General features: G+C 34.1%; 1 pseudogene; it reads left to right on the top strand.

Moving 5' to 3' along the window:
• Window positions 1–196: 196 nt before the first annotated feature.
• LOC140821025 (26S proteasome regulatory subunit 8 homolog A-like) lies at window positions 197–4,204 on the top strand (annotated as a pseudogene).
• The last annotated feature ends 2,534 nt before the right edge of the window (window positions 4,205–6,738 follow it).

The following is a 6,738-nucleotide window of genomic DNA, read 5'->3' on the forward strand; positions in this document are numbered from 1 at the left end:
AGAACTCAGGTCACAAAAGGTAGTGGTAATTAATAATATTCACTTCTTCAGGTTGGGAAAGTGGTCATTGAGTTCTGACAGTAATATAATATAAAAGAAACTAAAAGAAGAGAAACCATTATTTTATTCCTTTAGTTAGGGTAGAAAGAGGACCATATAGCTTTGTTTCAGTTATTGAATTTTTGTTCCATGCCAGATGTTGATAATTATTGTCTTAGATGGGGTTTATACAATGCCACAATGATATTAGAAATTTTTGAAGGACGTGATGCAAGGTGCGTTTGCTTTTTAAGTCTTTGCCAGATTTACGTTAATAATTGACGCTTTTGGTTTATTTTTTCTCAGGTTCATCCTGAGGGGAAGTATGTTGTTGACATTGACAAGAACATTGATATCACTAAGATTACACCATCAACAAGAGTTGCTTTGCGTAATGATAGCTATGTGCTCCACTTGATTCTTCCCAGTAAAGTTGATCCATTGGTGAACCTTATGAAAGTAGAGAAAGTTCCAGACTCCACGTATGACATGATTGGTGGTCTTGACCAGCAAATTAAAGAGATAAAGGAGGTGTTCTTCAAATTCTCTTTTGGCTGTTGATTTATATAGAAAGTATTTATTGTCTTCTTTATTTTTTATTATCAGTATCCTGTAAAATAATTTTCTTTCTAAACCCTTGATTGAGGAATTAAATTTTTATATATTTTATTTGAGTTTTTTTTAGTGTTACTCTCTTTTCTTAACAGGCACGCGAGTCCCATCTTTTATTGCTGTCACTTTGTTCCTATTGGCCTTTAACTATTTTCATTATTTTTCTTTTTTAATAAACGATTGCATTGGTCCATAGAAGACAATCAGGAAATCTTTTTAAAGTGAGATTTCATTGATATATACAAGTTAATAATATTCCGATAAGCTGATTTATGATCTAGTTTTATTCATTCTGGAGGAAGTACTTCATCTCTGATTGTTCATTTAATAGGAATGAAATTATTTTTGGATTGGGTGAGAGGTTGAAGAATAATGGTTGCTTTTAGTATATGCAAAACCATATTTGTGTTTTGAAGGAAGCAAGATTCTCATCGTTGCATTGTTTTTGTTAATTTTTTGAGTATGTATTAAAATTCAAACGGTAGATTCAGACCGAGTAGGCTTACTTACATTCCCAAGGTTGAAAACTAGGTCTTTTCAAGTGAGCTGGTACTCACAGGAATTTCTGCTGTTGAGTTTTGCTGCAACTATTGCTTAAAGTGATGTTGCATCTGATATTTAAGTTGTTTTCTTCCCCTGCCCTCTTTTATTTGTATAGGTGATTGAACTCCCTATCAAACATCCTGAATTGTTTGAGAGTCTTGGAATTGCGCAGCCTAAGGTACCATTAGCAATTGGTTTACAGTTCTTTCAACATTTGAAAGTATTTATTAATCTTTTATCTCCTTTAATAGCATTTATAATATTTTTTTTCCTTCAATTGCTGAAGGGAGTCTGCTATATGGACCTCCTGGCACTGGTAAAACGCTTCTGGCAAGGGCAGTGGCTCATCATACTGACTGCCACTTTTATCCGAGTGTCAGGCTCAGAGTTAGTACAAAAGTACATTGGAGAAGGCTCTAGGATGGTGAGAGAACTTTTTGTGATGGCCAGGTTTGTTCAAATGGAAAGCATAATTTATATATGGCTTTTTTGCTAACATTCTTCTTAATTTCCTTACGGAGTCAACAATGTTTAATTTTTTCATTGGAATAGTGGATAAATAGACAATATTATAACTTTTTCCTCTACATATATTTAGTTATTTTACTTTGTTGGCAGAGAGCATGCTCCATCTATTATCTTTATGGATGAAATTGATAGCATAGGATCTTCTCGCATGGAATCTGGAAGCGGCAATGGGGATAGTGAAGTTCAGAGGACTATGCTGGAGCTACTCAACCAGCTTGATGGTTTTGAAGCATCTAATAAGATAAAAGTATGTCCAAGTCCAAGTGTTTTTCGGTTGGATACTTATTCTCCTTTCGTCGTTTTTCTTTTTTGGCATGCCATAAAATCAATTTGATGTAGCTACATTTAAAATCAGGGTTTTGCATTATTTTTTATGTACGACTGATTCAGGTACTGATGGCTACTAATAGAATCGACATTCTGGACCAAGCTCTACTCAGGCCTGGAAGAATCGATAGGAAAATTGAGTTCCCAAATCCGAATGCAGATGTATGTTTGAATTCAGCACTTCTCCCTAGAAATCTTATGTTCAGTCATCACTGTATTACATTATATATTTCGATTATGCTTTCTGCAATACTTTTCGTCCGTCCTTGAAACTCATACTGCAAGTTTCTTCTTTCAACTGCTAATTTTTTTTTTATTGGTGCTCTTGAGTTTTGGTACGTTGTCGCTGATCCCATTTGACTTCCACATGGCTAACATAATTTCTTTTTCAGTCCCGGTTTGACATATTGAAGATACATTCGAGGAAAATGAACATGATGCGTGGAATTGATCTGAAGAAGATTGCTGAGAAAATGAACGGCGCATCTGGTGCAGAACTCAAGGTACGCCGACATTTTTTGTAAATTAATCTTGGTATATATTCAATGCCCTTGAAGTCATCAATAATATGTAGTTTTTCCTCAATTATCCTCAACAATATAGTCTTTGGTCATACCTTTTTTGTTACACAATTGGGTCATATAGTTGCAAGTTCCAGGATTAGTATGTATTTTTCAACTAGAATATGACATGCATTTGCTATACCAAGTAAAAGAAGTCTGAAACATGTTTTTATAGAAGCCAAAACAATCATTATTTTGTGTACAACATACACCATGGTGCAATAAATATCTAAAATATTGGAGTACAACAGTTGTGCCTGCCCTATCATGCCTGCGTTTCTTTGATTAAAGCTCTTATAGTTCTTACCGATCTCTTGTATGCTTATTTTAAAGCGTATAATGAGAAGTTTCCCTTTACGTGGACATAAAGTCTTTTTTCTCGTATGTATGTTTCCCATAAAAGTTGTAAGGGTACGTTTGGTTATCTTTGTGCTATGTTGTATGGATACGGGTACGAGTATCGTACCGAATACGAACGTCAAATTTTGAAAATATTAGACACGATACGGCTATTATACAACAATCATTAAAATATATATAAATATTTATATATTTATATTTATATAAATTTAGTATTGAAAAGAAAAAATTATAGAGATAGATGTAATATTTCATTAATCATAATATTTTAAGTACAAAATATTAAATGCAAAATCCATCTGCAAGTAAAAAGAAATTAAACATCCATATCGGTTGAATTGAGAGCCTTGAGCATAAATGGAATGAAAGAGATGGACAAATGTATTTAGGGATTTAAAAGCCCAACCCAATTTATTTTAAATTATTTTCCTTTTAGTCTCTAGAAATTTTAATTTTTTTAATTAACCCCTAAAACTTTTAAATATTCGCAATTTTGCCCAAGCGTATCCGAAAAACGTATCCACGGCGTGTCCTCGCCGTATCCATGGCGTGTCCTCGCCGTGTCCAAAACGTATCCGGCTGGTCAACCCTAAACAAAGTCCACGATACGGGTTTTGAGGTATCTGCGTGTCGTATCCGTATCCGATACTTCAAAAAAAAAATTTAAGGTATCCGTGCTACGTAATCTTTGTGGTATTAGCAGACATGTTTCCTGAAAATGTATATTTGGGAAATGAATTGGGGAATGTAAGGTATGTTGCTTATGTTGTAGGAGTGATATTTGAAAATTCTACTTTTAGGATATTATTTGTAACCCTAGAAGATGAACTAGCATTGCCTGAGAATCTGTTACATTGGCAGGCTGTCTGCACGGAGGCTGGAATGTTTGCTCTGAGAGAGAGGAGGGTTCATGTTACTCAAGAAGACTTTGAAATGGCTGTTGCCAAGGTCATGAAGAAGGAAACTGACAAAAACATGTCCTTGAGGAAACTTTGGAAGTAGTGAAGTCGTCTTATTTTTCTACTGAACACAAGTACATGATCGAAAGATCGAACCCTTGCACGGTAAACAATGTCGAACTTGTACTCAATGCATGTTCCAGCATTGTTTCTTTCTCTGTGAACATTCTCTATGGATCTCTCTTGTTCTCGGGTGTTTTTAGGCGTCGAAATTGACACTTAATATAAGAAAGTGCTCATTTGATATACCAGGCAGACGCTATTATTATTTTATTATTACCAGGCAGACGCTATTATTATTTTATTATTTTAAGCAAATTTTCTAATTTGCCCTACAAAATAATGAGGTGGGCTGGACTCTGGAGGAGTCAAGTTCGACTAGAGCTTGATCTGAATCTAGTATCTGAGGTATTTTACATTAAAAATTAAATATAACTAGTTACTCTGCACACGCGTTGCATGTGTGTACAATCTTTTTTATCATTATCGATGGACTAAAGTGAAAATGGACAAATTATGGAGGGACTAAATTGATATTTGAATGATTGAAATAAAATAAAAGTGTGTGTTGAAATAAAAAAAACAAAAAAGAGAGTGTAATATTACTATAACTGTAAGGGTAAAACTGAGAAAAAAAGATGGTGTCTTCCTTGACAGTTTTTATAAGGTGCTGAGCTTTAATAAATAGTATAGATACTAGTAAAATTGAATTTACATATCAGCTAGAAGTGTATGTTTACGTCTGTTCGATGGAGAGGATCTGCCATTTGCTTATTCTAACTGTAGGAAATTATGGCAAATGGATTCATTATGTGTTTTATTTTTAAAAATAGTCCTCTATTCGTTGAAATAGGACAATTTTTTAAAATTAGCATACACAGTTCCCTTTCTTCAAAGACTGGTGATGACTATGTCATTCGTTTGCAATGAAGTACGATTACTCTCGGGGACATTTACGAAAATCTTAAATTTAGGTTAAAAGAGCTAATTTATTAATTTTTAATAAAATTTTCACTGCACAATATATTAGTTTTTCTATAATTAACATATCTTTATTTTTTGTTATTTTCTCTCTCCATATTCTTTTATGCCAATTTTTTATTAGATCGTCTCATATGTCATTTCGAGAGACGAATCTCTAATCTGATCCGACGTATGAAAAAATATTATATTTGTGAAAATATTATTTTTTATTACAGATATGAACCGGTTGACCGTCACAGAAATATATATCCGTTATATCGTTTTACAGAAGACCTACTAATTTTTTATTATTGTTATCTTCGTAATGATTTTATGGAGAGTTGAGCTAGCATGAGAAATAATATCTTAATGTAATGATTTTATGGAGAGTTGAGCTAGCATGAGAAATAATATCTTAATGTTTAGGAAATTGATTCATTTCCTAAATTTATTGTTCTAACTGATACTATCCATTTTAAAATTTATTACGCTCGGATATATGAACCATCAAAATCACTTTTTGACTTGCCAAAAGTTAATTTTTTAATTTTCAAAATCCAAAATTCCACCAACGAAATAGAGACACGCAGACTAACATGTCTATTCGGATCGTATATAAGTTCAATTTTTATTTCTTGTTTATTCTTTTCAGATTACTTTGCAAACCATTAGCATTCTTTCTGTATTCTTGCCCTCTTCGCATTCTCTTTGCTCTCTAACTGTTTGTGTTCTTCAAAAAAAATATCTCAAGATGACTAGCTATTCTGCAAACACTCTTGCCATCAAATTCACATCTGTTTTGGCCATGAAGGACGAGGCCATGGTGACAATGTTCAAGATGTTGGAGGCCTGAGGTCTCAGGAAGTTCCTAGGATGCGGTTTCCAATTTTCAGATACATTATTCAATGAATTCTTTGAGCATGATAAGATGGAGCATGGATAGGTGGTGTGCACTATTCAATGGGTGAATGCCATTATCACACACAACTTGTTTGTTGATATTTTCGATCTACGAACGATTGGATCAAGTTCATTCTACTGTCTTTCTAGAAAGCAAATATGCTCATTGGAGAGTTGAGTTCTCTGTTTGGCTTCCTACTCATGCCTCCGACCTGACAAAAGAATGACTTGAAGGTGGCATATAGACTACTCGCAAACATTGTGAGCAAGACGATGTTGGCTAAGGCATGTTTTTTTGACAAGATAACCACCAAAAAGTTTTTATCCACGGCAACCATCGCATCTTTATGTCAACTGGTTCGACATCTTGTGCAAGATTTTCACTGCAATGGTGAAGAAATAAGCTCAATCTCTGGGCTTCACTGTTATTCTAAGTGATCTCCTAGAGCATAAGAAGATCAAAATTGTAGATGCTGCCAAATTCCTCAATTCAAGGTGCTCGATTGGAACAATGTGGAATCGTATGTCAAGAAGAATGTTCCAAGCGGAGAGGAACCTCCGGCTATCAAAATAGAAAAGAGAGAAGAACAAGAGAAGAAGCCAGTCAAGCCGACTAGGGCACTGGCCAAAGATGCTAAAAGAAAATTAGTTCTCTCCACCGACTCTGAATCGGACGTGAACAGGGAGAAAATCCCTTTGATTAATGTTTGGGTTAATTGGGTATCAGTACCCAATATAAAAACATTTGTGATTTGGTACCTTGTGAGAGAAAATAAGTTTAAAAATGCCAAAATTGCCCTTGTCTTTTATTTGATTTTAATTGATCCCCGCGCTCCCGAAAATGATATCAGAGCTTAAGGTTGATTTATTTCAAACACAAAATTTATTATTACTAGTAACTAATTGTATGAGAAGGAGAATTTTGAAGAAATTATGAATCCGAA

This window comes from Primulina eburnea, unplaced genomic scaffold, assembly GCF_022965805.1.
Source record: "Primulina eburnea isolate SZY01 unplaced genomic scaffold, ASM2296580v1 ctg37, whole genome shotgun sequence".
In the NCBI taxonomy this organism is placed as follows: domain Eukaryota; kingdom Viridiplantae; phylum Streptophyta; class Magnoliopsida; order Lamiales; family Gesneriaceae; genus Primulina; species Primulina eburnea.